Below are 19,741 nucleotides of genomic sequence, written 5' to 3'. Positions count from 1 at the left end.
GTTCCCTGATTAACAAGTATTGATGTTGTTCTAATTCGCTAATTAAATATCTGCATACTAACGAAGAAGGCCTTGCTGGCTACTAACATACAACATATTAGCGAGGGATTATTATTACTATGTGTTATATAATTTACTGTTTGTTGATGTTATATAAAGTAAGACTTTGGGTAGACATGTGAGACAGAAAATGAAAGATGCTTGGGAAACACGATTGAGAATATTTATCCCAATCCTTATCCTTATTTATTTGCGGTAAGCGCAGCGTGTCTTCTTCTACCTCTCGGTCTGGCATCATCACACACTCAAGTAACATTATTTCCAGCCATATCGTCTTTCACACAATCTATCCATAGTTTATTTGTTCAAATAAATTTTTCTTACTGAAGGTATTAATTTCGGGACAGACATTCGTAGATGTCGAAATATCGACCTCCACCGAACAAAATTAAAAAAAAAACATGATAAATATCCCGAAATTAATACCTTTAGTAATAAAAATAACCATTTTAATTTAAAATCTTAAATAAATTTTTCGTTTATAAATGACAATGACAAAATTATTAAAATAATATGTAAGAAAAGAGATTTGAGACTCTCGTTTGGAAATAAGTTAATTTCGCTTTATAGTCTGTTTTATGATATTGTTAACGAACAGATGTCTAAAAAATAAAATAACAATGAAGAAATTGTTATTAAAATCTCATGTTAATTAAAACAATAACAATATGCAAAATTTTTGTTTGTTCCTACGTGACAATTTCTGCCTGGTAACTCTACTGTACGCCGCGTAAAAGAATTAAAAAATAAATATTGCAACTCAGTACATGATGTGTGCAGGGAAAGTGTCTATGAAAATTTTAAACCAAACATAAGATCATAATCAGAGCCATAATTACAACTTACCTACCTATACCTTACCTACTCCATGTACCTATCTACCTACTGAGTTTCTTGCCGGTTCTTCTCGGTAGAATCTACTTTCCGAACCGGTGGTAGCTTCACTTAATTGTTATTGACGATTCAAAAGTGCTTGTAAAAGTCCACTTGAATAAAGATTTTTTTGATTTTGATTGGATCCATATCCATATGAGAATGAGATGTATCACAACTTGAAATTTAACAGATTTAAAATAATACTCAGGAAATCAATAAATCTTATTGTTCGTTAAAATAATACGTTTCCAAGATAGGACTGATCAAGAACAGTAATAAAAAACCCTCAAAGGGCAAGGGCAAGAGAAGAAACGGAAGATTTGCTTTTTTCCGTTTCTTTTCATTGGGAAGTGATCTTCTGAGTCATGGTAAAATTAAAATACTGGCGATTTAAAAATTCTTTATTGTAATGTTAACTTGAGTAAAATACATTGCATTTAGATTGCGATCAGCTGGTTTTGACATTTAAGCTATTGGCCTAGTGACACGTACAAGTTCTGGAAGAATCCCAGTCATGCGTGTAATGGATTCGGGCAGTAGTGTGTGTCGCTGGTTGGCGGGAAATAATAGCGTCTAGTATATAAACGGGTGACACCTATGATTTAAACACGAGAACAATCTCTACACCCTGAAAGTCGAGAATGTTCCAAGAAAAACAATGATGATAATATTAATAACATTATTGTGAACTTACGAACTATTATAAACTGTGCGTCAGAAGTCAATTCCTACCCGGAAATTTGTTTTTTAATTAGAAGAGAAAGAATAAAATAAAAAGTATCTTAACATGGTTATTTTTATTATTAAAGTTATTAATTTCGGGATATTTACCATGTTTTTTATTTTTGTTCGGTGGAGCTCGATATTTCGACATTGTCTCGTGAACAAGACATTCGTAGACAATGTCGAAATATCGAGCTCCAACGAACAAAAATAAAAAAACATGGTAAATATCCCGAAATTAATAACTTTAATAATAAAAAATAAATTAATCATAACCAGACGAAATAAATTCAAACAAAATATAAAAAGCCTGACTTAAAAATCATCTTAAAAGTGTATTTCCAAAAGTGTACATACTCCAATAATTATAATACAAAAGCGTACCTAAAAAAGCATGGACGCAGGTTTGTGAAGAAAGAAGATTATAAAAAAAGAAATTGAAAGAGAATGTAGATTTTCCACGATGATGACACTCAAAGCCTCACAGTCAGAAACAAAACGAATGACTGTCAAAGTTTTTATAAATGTATTTCAGAGACGAATGTTGCCGTATTTTATTGACATCCATGTTTGCTAAAATTATTAAGTTACCCTAATGGAACATGGAAATAGTCTAGACGGTTGTTAGATGAAGATGAAATAACAAAGTGCTGAGATATATAGCATGTTCGGAAACTTGAATAAACGATTGATCTTCGGAGTAGCCGTGGAAAGTACTGTAATTACCCTTTTATTTATATACGTAACGGGTAATGAATATTTATAAAATCCAAAAGTGCAACACATGCACATAAAAATTTATTGGAGCTTGTTTCAATTTGAAGCAAAAATCATCAGTTAAAATAGACGTGTTTTAACGATTTGGACACATCGTCTTCGAATCAGTATGGTTAAAAGAAACCCAGATAACACTTTAACAAGACTATCAAGTCGCATTTTCAAGTAATAGACTTCTGCAAGCGCCACTTTATTAATATTTTTTAAGCATATTCGATGTCACTTTCTGACATAGTCATATCGATTTGAGAATTCATCAATAAAATATTACCTAACTGTGTATTATAGATTTAATTAATAATTTCGGAATATGATGACATAAGGATGTAGCAGTTTTTGCATAAAACTATGTAACATTTTGTCATTAGAGAGACACATAACTAAAAAGACTCAATTAATTAAGATAAATAAGATGCCCCTAGATCTTTATAAGAATAAAAGCTACATGGCATGACGTCATCAGTAAAGTTAGACATCGTTAGCTGTTATACCTGACTGCTGGAATTTGCAGACGCAAATATTGGGTAGGCGACATAATAACTAATGATTGATTAGAAAACTATTTCTTCGTCCAAATAACTTTGGAATTTATGTAACTAAATAAAATTTTAACAAAAAGAAAAACCGACTTCAAACAAAACACTATTTTAAAACAAATGAATATGCACGAAAAAGTAATAAAAATAATTGCGTATTCAACATATTTTTTAGAGTCTTCCTAAGTTAAATGAAATGAAAAATATTAGACTACTTAAAAGTCGATTAACGATTATATCATGTAGTTATAGTTATTGGTATATTTGGAGCCGGTGTCAGCCACGGTGCCCTTGCCCCAACAATCAAAAGAAAGAAGCGATACGAGCCCCTTGATTGATCCAGTATATTATTGTGTAAAAGGTAATTTGTAAAAAACATATTTGTCAAAGTATTCTCGTATTGTTTTTTGATAGATATACTGTAGGGTTTTATTGGCTGACACCGACTCCAAATATAACAATAATTATAACTACATGATATAATCGTTAATCGACTTTTAAGTAGTCTAATATTTTTCATTTCATTTAACTTAGGAAGACTCTAAAAAATATGTTGAATACGCAATTATTTTTATTACTTTTTCGTGCATATTCATTTGTTTTAAAATAGTGTTTTGTTTGAAGTCGGTTTTTCTTTTTGTTAAAATTTTATTTATTTTTTGATTTTAAGTGAAGCTGATGTTGACTAACTATTTTTTTTTAATATGGATAGATTAAACGTTCCTTTTATATGAGTCAGAAACTACTTCGAGGACAATTTCAAAGGAAACTTGCGAATAAAGCAAAAATAGACTTTCGAAAATGCGGATTTAATACGTCACGCGGCGTAAACTACAAGGATCCCTCGAAAGAGCTGTAATCGAACTCAGCAAAAAAACTTTGAAAAAGACCAACTATATTTCGTACATCATATGACATCACATCACATACACAAAATTTGATTAAAGATAGTAAGAAATTCTGCCCCATATCGCACCCTAACTGCGAGCCGTATAGGAGTTCCATCACTACATAGTATAAAACAAAGTCGCTTTCTCTGTCCCTATATCTTTAAATCTACGCAACGGATTTTGATGCGGTTTTTTTTAAAAGATAGTGTGATTCAAGGGGAAGGTTTGTGTATATAAAACATGAACAATATAGTAAAGAAACACTGATAATTTTAGAAGTTTGCGATGTGATGTCGTATATAAACAAATTCTGTAGTATATTTAGTATCAGTATTGCACCCGTGCGAAGCCGGGGTGGGTAGCTAGTTGATTATAATATTCGACTATGATAATTACATAAACATAACCACATTACGGAAGGTGACTCAAATATCCAAATAACCTATAAATAAAAGATTCGACCGAGTATCGCTAACGTGCTCCTCAGAATTGTTCCGTTCCCTTCCGTTCCGTTACTTTGTCATGGATCCTGTGCTCAGAACCTTACCAAACTTTCACCAAATTACCCTTGAAGTATATATTTTATAATAAAAAAAGAATTATCAAAATTGGTTAACGTGATTTTCAGTTATTCACCTATTTGTCGCGCATATACATAATGCAAATTTAAGACTTATGTCGTTTTCACATGGATACCATCATCGGAAAAAAAAATAAAAAAAATGGGACCCCACGGGAAGCACTAACTTTCAAACAAAAAAAAAATTATCAAAATCGGTCCACCCAGTGAAAAGTTATGAGGTAACAAACATAAAAAAAAAAAAAAAAAAAAAAAAAAAAAATACAGACGAATTGATAACCTCCTCCTTTTGGAAGTCGGTTGAAAACTGTAAATGTATCACTGCTTAGCTAAGGACGAATAAACTTCGGAAAGCTGATAACCGAATTCCTACGCGACACTTCGAGCTTCAGAACTTTGTTTTTGTTGTCACAAGACAGTATCTTTCGCGTATTCAAATACTTTTGGAGATAACATTTTTTGTAAATCATATTCTCGCACGACCGAAGTGTCTCCCTAAGGTCTGCTGTATCCACAACGCTACTCCATTGCGAATTGGTCACAAGTGTGATAGGAGTTTTTGATCTTGTTGATACTATTTATAAGCCCAAATTAAGCACATGAACGCTTCAAGCATCGCTGATGCTTGCCCGGAATTGACTACGTGTTCCTTTAAAATCTTCGGTTTCGAATTTGTTATTTATATAAAAATTATAAATGTGAAAGTAACTCTGTCTGTCTGTCTGTCGATCTTTCGACTAAACCGCTGAAACGAATTACATGAAATTTGTTATGAAGCAAACTTGAGTTCCAAGAAAGGGCATAGCGTAGGCTACTTTTTTTGCTCATACATATCAACCAACTAACACCCTAAAAAGCGAGTGAAGCCGCAGGAGAATACTAGTGATAAATAATTTAAAAATATTAAGCGTTTAACACAAAGCTGTTCTTTCTCTTTTGTTGTAGGTACTATCGTTAACTTGAAAAGTGTTGGATGTTGGAAGGTAAGTGTGAACTGTGGCATGACAAAGGAAGCTGTTAATTATTCCGTCTGTGCCTTCACAGCAGTTGAATGTTTATCTGGAAGTCCAGAGTGCTCATTAGCGAGTGAACGCGAAAATTTAATCATACAAAACAATGAAAGAACAATAAACACATAGCAAAAGAAAATACATACACGTATTTACTCGTTTGTTTAAAAGCCGATTAGGGATTCCAGGGATTCGGTCTAAGAGCATATATTGGATATCAGGGATTTGATTATGTAGCCGGTGTGGGATAGAACACGTCATTTGATCACGATCCAATTTTTTTAGTTGCGTAGTCTAGTATTGTGTACATCGGTTTTCATGGGTACGCCACTGAGGTCCTGGGTTCGATTACCGTCCTAGTCGTTGTAGAAAAACTTAAAAACATTAGTTTTCTTTGTTGTCTTGGGTCTGGATGTTTGGGGGATGCGGTCGTTACTTTTCATTTTCCATAACACAAGTGCTTTAGCTACTTACATTGGGATTAGACTGATGTATCTAATGTTGTCTAATATTTATTTACTTATTTTAATGTGTTAGTTAATGAAGGGAATTAGCATGTGATGAACATGTGTCGTATATGTCTGTGTGTCAGACCTTTATTGGAGCAGCGAGATGGAATAAATTTCAAACTGTCTCTGAAGCCTTTGGGTATTCTGTCCTTTTAACATAACTTCGAGAAACCCAGCCCAATATATGTTGAATACTAAAACTTTTAATGGGCACTTCCCTATCAGTGGTTAAGCTCGTTATTTACTATTAACTGTATTAGATCTCTCTGTGAATCGCGATATAAACAATCTCGGCTCAACGGACAGTTCTGATTACTTATCATTCAATATAAAACAATTAAATATAATAGAGGAAATCTCACAATTAACCTAAGTAAATCTTTTAAAAAAGTAAAACGTACTTCGCATTTAAAAATGTTTTCATATATATTCTAAATATGTTATATGTACTTCTATTGCATTATATAATATCAAAACTATCCCATTACGTTACAACAAATAATAAAAACACAATGAACACTAGTTTATCATATCTAGCAACAACTACTTGGTGGTAGGGCTTTGTGTAAGCCCGCCTGGGTAGGTACCACCCACTCATCAGAAATTCTACCGCTAAATCAACAGTACGCAGTATTGTTCTGTTCCGATTTGAAGGCTGAGTGAGCCAGTGTACAGCTATAGGCACAAGGGACATAGCATCTTGGTTCCTAAGGTTGGTGGCGCATTGACGAAGTAAGGAATAGTAAATATTTCTTACAGCGTCATTGTCTATGGGTGGTGGTGATCACTTACCATCAGGTGGCCCATATGCTCGTCCGCCAAGCTATTCCATAAAAAATTAGTCTATAAACATTCAACATAAATCAATCCGTGCAACTTTGGGGCATTTACTTTGTACTATGCATTTAATTAAATACCTACTCATATATTAAACAAGCATATTTAATGCGGGTAAAACCGCGGACCGCATCTAGTCTACAAGAAACCACAGCAAAGATAAACTTGCAACACCAAGTTTCCGACTTCACAAAGTCAATAAATTCGTTTCTATATTCAAATTCCACAGATAATTTAACAATTAGTTAATTAAAAAAAAAAAAAAACAATTATATTTAATCATCGAAATATTTTTTTATTAAATATCATCTTCGAATTACGCACTTGAATCGATGATTCATCCCACATACATTTTTTAATTAAAATCCTCATGTTCTGCCGTAATAATCATCGAACAATAACATCGAAACTTTAATACACGTAAATTTATTATATACAGTTAAAAATACGTAAAATATTGTAAAAAATTTCTAAAAATAGAACATAAATGACTTATACAAAAACGAACACTACAATATGTTTTCGTTTGTATTTTATGTTTTGACATAAAAATATTTTATATTTCCGCACGAATTCATTCGATCCAATCAGGATTTAAATAAAAACAAAATGGATTTAATTCGGATTTTGAATCCCACGTACATGACATCGTTATGATTTTGCATGTTAAATGAAAACCGACTAAATTTAAAATACATTATTTATTGGAAAGTTGACACGCATCTCAAACCCACGTGTACAATATTTTTTAATTAAAAAAACGAACTGCACGTTACCCAAGGAGGTTTATATTATTTAATTTAAAAAACTAATCACACTTTATCCAAGGAGGTTTATATATAAAAGTTAATAATAGAACGTAAGTATTCGCTAAGAAAGCACGTGGGAAATTCCAATTCAAATGGGTGGAATTGGGGTGGGGGATTTTTGTATAAATTAAAAGTATAAGTTTAACGTAAAACTACAACAGAAATAAGGTATATCCGGGAGAACTGACGAGTTATGATGAGCGGTAGAGCAATTTAGCGAGAACATACAAAATACTCTTCTTGAAAAAGGTCTCACACCGTGTTCAGGTTGCGAAAGGTACCCTTATCACAAGATTATTCTATTGTCGGTCATTCTATCTGTCTGTCAAAATCCTTTTTCTCAGGAACACGTAAAGTAAAAAAGTAAAGTAACAGCCTGTAAATTTCCCACTGCTGGGCTAATGGCCTCCTATCCCATTAAGGAGAGGGCTTGGAACATATTCCACCACGCTGTTCCAATGCGGGTTGGTGGAATACACATGTGGCAGAATTTCTATGAAATTTGTCACATGCAGGTTTCCTCACGATGTTTTCCTTCACCGCTGAGCACGAGATGAATTATAATAACCAATTAAGCACATAAATCAGCGGTGCTTGCCTGGGTTTGAACCCGCAATCATCGGTTAAGATGCACGCGTTCTAACCACTGGGCCATCTCGACTCTCTAACAGGAACACGTATAAAGTTCAAATTGATATCCAATACTGAGTTCAGAGGTTCTTTAAGCTGTCCAAATATCAAACCTCTAAGTGTACGCAATCTAAAGATATGGTCTTACGTCGTTTTTTCCATGCATTCACAAAGAGTATCAAATCCTATAGGGTACTTCGCGTTGACCTAGAATCATGATATTTGGGTAGAAGCAATGATCTTGTACGATTATAAGAACAACTCCGACAACCGATTTTTTTTCAGGTAAGTGATTGTTTGTGCATGTTTTATCGAATCCTACTCGCAATTGCCCTATTTTATAAAGTCCACCAAAATAATGTAGATAATCATAACATTTTTTTTTTAATTTAATACCAAATACAAGGCATTAATTATTCATACTGTTGTTTCAAATTGTTTCATTATCTGTACCTGAGGAGGGCACGAGTACGTATATAAAAGCCATTGTCATGACTTCTGCGCTCATGTTCTATAGGAAGCATTCTAGTTTCATCCCAGTCAAAAGAGTGTTGATACGTCGTATTGGATTTATTTAAACTTCAAAAAGCTTCAAAATTTAAATTTAGAAAGAAAAAATATTTTTTAGCGAAACGTTTGAAACAGACTGGCCAGTCGTTAATGTATGAATAATAATATATTGATTAAATAAGCGATACCGTAATTAATAATGGTATGAATATGAAAATTCGAGAGTAATTTTATTTTATGCTTTAGCGACTGTAGTTGTGAAATAATGTCATAAGAAATTATAAAATTTATATTTACGGTTTCGCGTTAACACAGATTAACAGATAATATATTAAGTATAGATTTTATGTAATGGTTTCAGTCTTTATAAGTAATATTTGATTACCATTATTTTATTACGTAATATATTTATGGATTATATATGCCTCACAGCTTAAATACTCTGGCTAAACGACGATTTATTTCTTCACATAACCGTAATTAGCGATAATTCTCAAATAAACAAGATACAAACTAGAGCAATCTTGTAGCTAAACTATGATAATGATAGTTTTACGTTGATTGGATTAGTAGTTTCGGTGTAATATGGAACATACGAAACAACCAAAACTTTCATCCAATCACGCACGTGACTCAAGTAAAGTATTTTTAGACGAAAGTACGTGATATTCGATTGTAATTCAAAAAATGTATTTATAGTATAGCGTCGATTCGTCAAATAAAACGTTAGCGTGTTCAAGTCCCATAAATAACAATAAAAGAAATTGAAATTGATATTTCATCTGCAGACATCGTGAAAATCGTATGAGGTGAAGAATATACAGATAGCATATAAAATTTACAAGTAACTTGCTTACTGTTTTGCGCATAAAATTACAAGAACATTAAGACACTGCTAATTTTCAAGAATTCGAAGCTGGAAAAGTTATATACCGCAAAAAAAAAAACAACGCTGTCAAGCCGCCATGTTTTTTTCCAGAGTTAGAGTTAGCTCTATGAAAAGTTTAATTTTAATTAATCTAGATTTACGTTTCTACTTAAGAAAAGTTACGTTCAGAAATCTAATTTGTACAGAACATCTTAAAATACGACGACACTGTAAACGTGTAAATTGTTGAAAAGTTATACGTGTCTTAGTCGGCATGCGAGTGAGTATTCTAATGTATTTGTTGTTAATTTGGCGCGACCTTCCCTCGGTAATTAAGGTAGATACGACTCGAATTCGACGGAAAATTCCTCGCAACATACATTAAAGCCGACGTCTGAACGCCTAAAGACGTTCAACGGCCATTTACCAGCGCTAGTCGCTCGTGAATTCGAGCTTCGCTGGCGTTCATTTCGGGATAAAATGTGGAAAATTTTAGTAATAACGGAAATACAGCTTGTATACCGTGATTACTAAAAAATATAGGTATAAAAGTAAATTTTTCATATTGAGCGGAGATTTTGAAATAATTGCAGACACGGTTTCACTGATGTTGATAAACAAAACGAACGATTTGTAGAACTCAAACAGATATAAAACAATTTAAACATTAATATAATAATCTGTTTAGTATTATAAAATTCATTAAAAATACTATGGACGTTGATAGTGTAGAATTCATTTATATTATAAATATAGTAATTATATTCGTTCGACAATAAAATTTACTAGTTACTAGTTAATACTTACCTATATCAAATTGTATAACACAAACGCTTTCATACGCTCACTCAAATAGTATCCTTTTTGGGTTATCACCAGAGTTTTACACAAGTGTGTTAAGGTTCCATACTGATAACTGCAGTGAAAAGTGAGTTGTCTTGTGTTTAGTCAGTAATAACTCACAGAGAGCTTATATCAATTCGTTACAAAACTGTCACAGATTAATTAATTCCAGTTGTTGATGTTAATTTTAGATTTTTTGCATATCAAATTTAAGACGCAATCTGTAAAATGACATAAAATTTATAACTAAAAATATATGATGCTGTAACGTGTTACATAATCGTAGATCCGTTTTTAATCTACGATTATGACAACTTATCATTTGAACTGATTGCATATAATTGTCCTTTTAACCTACTCTTAAATAATCACAACAAGCAAACGAATTACTTTCTTCGTATGTAAAATTTTAAATAATGCAATATTTTTAAACAACATGCAATATAGAACCTTATTTCCATGATTTAAGTTGCACAATAGCGTACACTGATCCGTGACGCCATTAATTTTTTTGGGTGCGCGTGATTCGCTCCGATCCACATGAGGTGGAGCATTAACATATCCATAGGGCTGTCACCGGGATGGGTGTGTCCTGAGCATCGAGCCCATAAAACCCAATTGTATTTTCATACTGAAAATTAGATTACAGTATAATCTACACAGTATAATCTACGAGTATAATGTTATTAAGGCTAATGGAAGTATTTTTTATCTATGATAAATTTAGACGACGAAGAACAGATATAGAGTCAACAAATATTTTTTTGAAACTATGTTACTAATTCAAAATTATGGAAGTGAAATTTTCAGGATACTTGATTTTTGGCAACCCTGTGTTTCACGTGGAACCGTTCCGTATCGTTTGTACTTAACTTAAACCTTACTGTTTTCTAAAATGTATCGTTAAGAGGGAAAGCGTGTTTTTGTATCGTTTTTATTCCATATCACTTTCACTGATCGATACTTTTATTTAACATTCATAAAAAAAATATATATTTCTTACTCATATGAAAAAAGATTTCAAATAATATTCAATACTTGACTAACTTTGTTGCAAGACGTTATATTGTCATCGTCAGTCAAAAAGTGAACGAATGTAGGTTAAATACGGATTCAGTATAATGGTCTCTATTCTCAACGGAGTCAATTGCGCAATAGATATAAAAGTTTAGAAATATACGCGCACATTGATGCACTCTTTTGTATCTCACTGATCATAATCCGATAGAAAGGAATTCCAACACGATAGTGGATAGGCGAAAGAGCAAGGTCTTTCCATCATGCTTGGAATCCAGATGCGCTGAACAGAAGTGGAGATTCTGAGAATACGTTATGTTCCAGAAGAAGGCATCTAAGCATTATGAGCGTGGGAGGTGCGGTGAGCCTGCACCTTATGAAGTGAATCACAACTAGAATTACAAGAAATAATTCTTGAGTACTATGAGTGATAGCGAACTAAAAATAAGACGTCAGTAATAAGTCTGCATTCTCGTATATGGACCAGTTAAGTTCTTCAATTCAATTGTGATACATTCAAGTGTCTAATCGTCCTATTCTTTCAGACCACTCCACAGTTTCAAGGTATCAATGACAAAAGTATAACGACGGTTTCAGAAAATAGACGTACATATTTCGTCTTCGTAAAGGGCATTCAGACAATAGGCCATTGTTCCTGAAGTCTATCCTTGACAAGCTATCAACGAAGCGTATGTATCGTGACTATGCAAATATTCGTAGGAAAATGCTTATAATATAATGCTTATAATACATCTAAAGGTGATTTTTTTTTTGTAAATATTTCACTAATTATAATTAAGAGGAATGAGTGTTATTCTAAGCATAGATGGTGTACCAAATTTGACAAATTCGTACACATTCTTTTGTTTACGTCTAAATATTGTCATCTAATATTTCGGTGACTTTATTTCCGAACAGTAGCGAAGATTTGCCGCTGACAGCTTACGTCATTGGTGATTAAAATCTCGTAATAGCGAGTGAGTTGAGACCATTAGTAGACTTGCTATTCTTAATTCAAAAATCTACCAACGATTTGGAAACAAACACCTCAGCCTTAAGAAGATTCGACAAAAGAAACTCAGTGTGTTTATTTTTTCTCATCGATCATTTAATTTACCTTAGCAAAATATTACTCGAAAAGGCCTAAAGGCGACCATTTACACCCCAAGGTGTGTTATTATGTAAAAAATTGATAGTGAAGTTTCGCAGATAAGATCGAATTTAGATAAGACTAAATAATTTGGTAATTATGTTATCATGGAAATTGACAAATTGCTTATTATTTTAAATAAATTGAAATAAACATTTAATTGACTATATTTATAGTTATATCAGCAAACGGTTACAGCTGTAGACATATGGCGTTTTGTTTAATATTAATCACCTATACTAATATTATAAATGTGAAAGTAATTATAAGTATAATAAAAGTTTGTCCGTCTGTTACTCTTTAACTTTAACTTAACCGAATTCAATGAAAATTAGTACGAATCAGGCTTGAACTCAAAGGGGGTACTTTTAGGGCGTAGGCTACTTTTTATTTTTTTTTATGCCCAAATTATGAATATAAATTAATCCCAAAACCTGGCGAGAGCAAAATCGGTGTATTTTCAAATTATATGTCACTAGAAAATGAGAGGACCGAGAGTTAATACTAAATTAAACGAGACTGCGAACGCCGAATACCACGGATCAATTTTAGTTAAATTATAAACCTACCAACATACTCTAATCTAAATGGTTATAAATTATCTAAATTGTATGCGGTTTGTTGAACATTTTATGCAACGGCCATTTTTCGTGAATTAACGATTTCAATAGATTTATTTTAAGCTAACACTAAAATCAAATTTTCCTCGTAATTTTCCAGTATAACATTTAAGCCATGAATAGAATACGAGGAATTCTTCATATATCAATTTCCATCTGACTACAGGCATAAATTACACCAACTTTTTTTATATTCAGTTTTCGAAAAACTAATCAATATTAAATGAACTTATTTGGGCCTACTCAATGTTCATTGGTCAGTTGCAGCCGATGACGTAATTAACTACCAATGAGCGAACAGTGAGCCGAGGTAGCTCAGTGGTTAGAACGCGTGCACCTTAACCGATGATTGCGGGTTCAAACCCAGGCACTGAATATTCACACACTTAAGCGTTTATAAATCATATCGTGCTCGGCGGTGAAGGAAAACATCGTGAGAATACCTGCATGTGTCTAATTTCAGAAATTCTGCCACATGTGTATTCCACCAACCCGCATTGGAACAGCGTAGTGAAATATGTTCTAAACCTTCTCCTCAAAGGAAGAGGAAGCCTTAGCCCAGCAGTGGGAAATTGACAGGCCGTTGTTGTTGTTGTTGTGGAGCGAGTAGACTAAAGCCAAATAAATACTCCGAGATTAATCAGCGCTACATTTTTCATGTGTCTATTTTTGCTCTTAAAGTTACTAAAATAACATTTTAAAATTTATAAAAGCAAAGATCACGATTTATTTTTGAAATGACAGTACTTATGTTACAACGACCACTTCCAAGAGGGCTTTATCAATCGAGGAGACCGATTAGAAACCTCAAAGGCCCTTAAGGCTTTCAAAGGACGGATATATCTGTATATTCTTGCACATTTATGTCTGTGGACAGTCGGCTTTCAAGATTTACAATGAATGGCTGAGCGAGCGTCTAATGGTATTTTTAAAGACTGTAACTCAGTTATTTATTTTATCAGATTTTTCAGAATACATTATTTAAAAATCAAAATCAAAATCAAAGTATACTTTATTCAAGTGGGCTTTTACAAGCACTTTTGAATCGTCATTTAACAATTAAGTGAAGCTACCACCGGTTCGGAAAGGAGATTCTACCGAGAAGAACCGGCAAGAAAATCAGTAGTTACTCTTTTTAAACATTTAAAAAAATACAGTCATGTTAGTTAATTTTTAAGTTAATACAATTATTAAATTAATATATCCTGCCTGGAAGTCAACAGGTATTAATTCCACGCTTTTTTATCATCTACAAAATCTTGTATCGAATAATACGCTTTTTTCACCAATGTATTTTTTATAAACGATTTGAATTTACGAGACGGCAAAGTTAAAAATTTATGTATCATTACATAGTACAAAACAAAGCCCCTTACTGTCGTAACGTTGGCACACAAATCATCGTCCCGTATGTAACCCTTTCGAGAGTTGAATGAAGAAAAGTAACATGACATAACTGTTTCAAACTACCTCCGTAATAAATTTTATCTAAATCGGTTCTGCAATTTAGACTTGCAGTGTAGACTTGCAGTTTATATAAGTATAGATTTCTATATTATTGGTGGTAAGGCTTTATGCAAATCTGTCTCTGAATTTAATTTGGCAACGTCGCTTCAAATTGCAGCGTTAAAACAGGCGCATTAAGAACATGGAAAGCCATTAACCCTTAAATTGAATTAACTGAAACAAAAGGCATCTTTTCTTTATAAATAAATAAAAAATAATAACAGCTCTCAATGACCAAATATGACCACACCGCTTGTATTTTAAGCTCAGGTTTAAAAGGATATCGAAACTCTAGAGGGCGGCAATTAATATATTAAATTGTAATTAATGGGGGCAACACAATCTCTCAAATTGTAAACGTCCCTGTTTGTCCTTGTGCTACTTAAAAGAGTTTTCGTAATTCAAATAAAATGCTGACTTAAAAAAAAAACGACTTTAGTCGATTCCAATGACAGGGGGAGTAAAATAATAAATAACTTTGACCTTCAATCGTTGATCAATATCTAAAATAAAATTAATATATCGTTCAATTCATTAACACATTTATAAAGTAAAAGTTTTTTTGAAATACGTACCGATTACGACGGCCGGTGATTCACCTTCGAATCATAAGTCAATCGGATGTTGCCACACCTGTAACAAAATATAAAAAATAAATATAAATGAAATTTATAATTAATGAATCATTTGTATTGAACATTTAATGATTCAAATAAAAAATTCAGAATACTAAGTACTATCGGATTAATTAATTACAATTAATTATATCTTATTAAATTCGTTTCATTTAAATATAAATCGTTGCATAATATATTAATGGTTTCGAAATTTTACCTGACTTACGATGGTGGAGTGGTGGTGAAGGGAAATATTTTAATTTATCTTAAGGTAATGAAAGTTAAACCTTAGGTAAAAAAAGAACTATGTAAGAGGTTCCACTGGAGCTAGGCAAAGAGATTTAAAAAACCTTAGATTTACATATTTCATGCGTTTTGTTATTAATTCAGCTATATTGTGCTCTACTATGCTTTTTTTTGATAATATATATTTATGTATAATATTATAAGGAGAATTAGTGTGACTTTCCGAACGCCACGCGTCAAGCTGACAGATGTCTTTTAAAATTCGTGACGCGAAATACGGTCAGGCGTATCATTGTTTTACTGTTTTGTAATATTATTAGAAAACCAGAAATTGAATGAAGTATTTTGTTGTTAATGATTATTATTTTATGTCCTTCCAATAAATTTGTTATAAAAGTAATTTTGTTTTGTTAATAATATAATATTGTTGCACTTAATCACTTATTTCAACTTTAATTTTACTTCTGTAATTCCAATAACAGTTTCGTCAACGTTCAAAACGCCATCTTTTCGCAAATATCATAGATTAATTAAACCACCAATTGAAAGAAGGAAATAAATCCAAAAAATAGGAACGAAGGTAATAAAACAAAACTTATAAACTTATAGGACATCAATGATTATTAATAAAATATCAATCCTGATTTATTAACCGACAGACCTGCCTTAAATATATAATATTTAGCCCTACGTCAAAAGAATGTAAGAGTGTATAAAAGTGAATATCTCGAAAAGTGGCGTTTATTCCCTTCTTCAAATTGGTGGTTCAATTAAGCTCAACCAATGATATCGCATAAATTTGCTGAAAATGTTGTTTATTTGGCTTTGTCCTGTTATGTTTGGGAATAGAGTATAGATAATATAAATGTTGTTTAGGGTAGGTAGAAGAAGTGAGTCGATATGGCCTAGTGGTTAGAACGCGTGCATTTTAACCGATGATTGCGGGTTCAAACCCAGGCAAGCACCGCTGATTCATGTGCTTAATTTCTCTTTATAATTCATCTCGTGCTCAGCGTTGAATGAAAACACCGTGAGGAAACCTGCATGTGACAAATTTCATAGAAATTCTGCCACATGTGTATTCCACCAACCCGCATTGGAACAGCGTGGTGGGATATGTTCCAAACCTTCTCCTCAAAAGGAGAGGAGGCCTTTAGCCCAGCAGTGGGAATTTACAGGCTGTTGCTGTTGTTGCTGTTGCAGGGTAGGATCAATGTTGTGTTCTATACAGAACGATTTCTTCTGTTGTCTGCTTTTAAATCATACGCTAAACTACCTATTAAATACGGATAAATTCCGGATTACAAAAACTTAAACTATTTTTTTCTTTTATAAATCATATACGCGTTTTTAATATAACTTTTAATTTGTAGTTGTGACATTGAATACAAACGATTTCCTCGTCGGTGAGTTAAAGATCCTGTTTGAATTTACACTTGAGAATGGTTATTGGTCAGTGATAATGAACGTTTACAAACATACATTTGTTTGGTAATGTGCATGTTTACAAGTTTAGAAATACAGATCACATCTATTATTTTCATATTACATTATCATTTAAGCATTGTACACATCGATTATGAGAAATAAATAACGATACAATAACGATTGCGTAGAGTATTAAGACGGCGAAATGTTTATTATGGGTATGTGAGGTTCAGTCATGAAAGAGGGAGAATTACAAAAAACATTATTACTTGACTTAGATCTTTGTTTTAAGACGCGGACCGAAGTCAATGACCCCAAACAACGTCCAGAGTCTGATCTCTAAGCTTACGTTTTGTAAGCCACAAAAGGAATTTATACAACTATCTTCTTATAGGTTTAACAGGGCTTCGGACGCCTGTGATTGGCTAATAAATCTAATATACCGCTACGCGTATTAAATTTGCGATCAGGAGATTAGACGTTACGAGTGCTTATCACATCGTGTGAACAATGTTAACTTGAGAGCTAAAGTGAAAACGTAAGTGAATACCTAAAATACATTTATATTCGTTCAAGCGTTTTTTTTTTATATGGTATAGGTTGGTGGACGAGCAGATGGGCAATCTGATGGTAAGTGGTCACCATCACCCATAGACAATGACGCTGTAAGAAATATTAACTATTCCTTACATCGTCAATGTGCCACCAACCTTGGGAACTAAGTTGTTATGTCCCTTGTGCCTGTAGTTACACTGACTCACTCACCCTTCAAACCGGAACACAACAATACTGAGTAGTGTTATTTGGCGGTAGAATAACTGATGAGTTGGTGGTACCTACCCAGACGGGCTTGCATAGAGCAATAGATTAGACGTTACGAGTGCTTATCGCACATCGTGTGAATAATGTTTATTTGAGAGCTAAAGTGAAAATGTAGGTATATATCTACATCATACCTAAAATACATTTATATTCGTTCAAGCGTTATTGAATATATACTTATATATTTATTGTAGCTGGCGAAAAATGGCAGAAGTCAACGTGATCGATTGAACGGTATAGTTAGAGAAGTGCTGCACGATATTTTATTACAACAAAATTAACTGTATTCTTATCCAATAAAAAAAAAAGAAATATAATTGTGTCAGTGATTGCAATATTTACCGGTTTAAGTATTACACTATATAAATCGATAATCCTCATGTAAAATAATACAAAAATAAATATGGCGTATTATTATACTACTAGATGTAAAAGTAAAGTAAAGTAACAGCCTGTACATTTCCCACTGCTGAGATACGGCCTCCTCTTCCATTAAGGAGAGGGTTTGGAACGTATTCCACCACGCTGTTCCAATGCGGGTTGGTGGAATACACATGTGGCAGAATTTCGATGAAATTAGACACATGCAGGTTTTCCGATGTTTTCCTTCACCGCCAGAACGAGATGAATTATAAACACAAATTAAGCACATATATATAGTGGTACTTGCCTGGCTTTGAACTCGCAGTCATTGGTTATGATGCACGCATTTTAACCACTGGGCCATCTCAGCTCTACTACTACGAGATGTACAAATGAGAAATTAGTATTTCTTACTTTTTTTATGAAGAGTACTAAGCTAGCGATGCACCAAATTAATTAAGAAATTACTAATATTCCTATTCAGCCCTGCTTTTGAGCTTATCACTTGTTTTAGGAGTGGGTACGACAAAAGCCCAAGGAGTCAGGATCGATCCTGCGATTTTTACATCGCTAGGCGACCCTTAAACCGTTGCGCTATTTATGCGTCAAAAGGGCGAGTATAACTACAGGTTTAAGAGATATAACATCTCAGTTCCCAAGGTCGGTGGCGCATTGGCGTTGTATGTATGTGACCAGTAAACAATAAGGGCCCCACATTCCCTAAAAAAGCCATTTACGTATTAAATGAGCAAATCTATTCTATTTATAATAATCATAACTAATTCAATTAAAAATATATATATCATTGTTCCATCAGTGTGTTGTCATCCATAGTAATATTATAAATGTGACACTGACGACGACCTCCGTGGTCGAGTAGTGTGTACACTGGTTTTCATGGGTACGCCACTCCGAGGTCCCGGGTTCGATTCCGGTCGAGTCGATGGAGAAAAACTTTATAAGTTTTTATGTTGCCTTGGGTCTGGGTGTTTGTGGTACCGTCGTTACTTCTGATTACTTACCCATAACACAAGTGCTTCAGCTACTTACATTGGGATCAGAGTAATGTATGTGATGTTGTCTCATGTTGTCTCATATTGTCTCAACTGATGCCTATAAATTTTTCAGATATAATAATTTGCGTAGCGTTTCCGTATAATCGGGGTCTTATTTCCACTAATGAAGATCACTCAACTTTATTTATTAATTATTATTCACTTACTTTATCTGTTACGCGTTCATCGTTACACAAGTAAACAGAGCCGAATTATTAGATAAGAATAACATCTGACGATCAATCCTTAAATCACGAGCAAATCACAGTCGACAGCTAGTATATCATATTCTTAATACATATTTAAATCCTATGGCTTAAAACTACAAATGTTTCGTCACGAATAATGAAATCGATTTCTTATGACTTATAGTTTTTGTCATTATGCCCTTCATTAGCTGTCCAGCACGACCTTGGGTTTAGAAAGGCTTTGGACGCAAGAGCTAGTAATCTAAGCCTG

At 33.2% G+C, this 19,741-nt stretch overlaps 1 protein-coding gene across 2 annotated transcripts in view; it reads right to left on the bottom strand.

The window, feature by feature from the left end:
* Positions 1 to 19,741, bottom strand: part of LOC124533684 — a 100,801-nt gene that overhangs the window by 17,496 nt on the left and 63,564 nt on the right. For both annotated transcript variants that reach the window (XM_047109129.1, XM_047109119.1), the window contains exon 2: positions 15,327 to 15,384. The gene's annotated coding sequence lies outside the window, so the exon portion shown is untranslated. The remainder of the gene's footprint in view (positions 1 to 15,326; positions 15,385 to 19,741) is intronic.

Source organism: Vanessa cardui, chromosome 1 (assembly GCF_905220365.1).
Source record: "Vanessa cardui chromosome 1, ilVanCard2.1, whole genome shotgun sequence".
NCBI classification, from domain to species: Eukaryota; Metazoa; Arthropoda; class Insecta; order Lepidoptera; family Nymphalidae; genus Vanessa; species Vanessa cardui.
The sequence above is the reverse complement of the archived record's forward strand: the minus strand, read 5'-3'. Positions and strand labels throughout refer to the sequence as shown.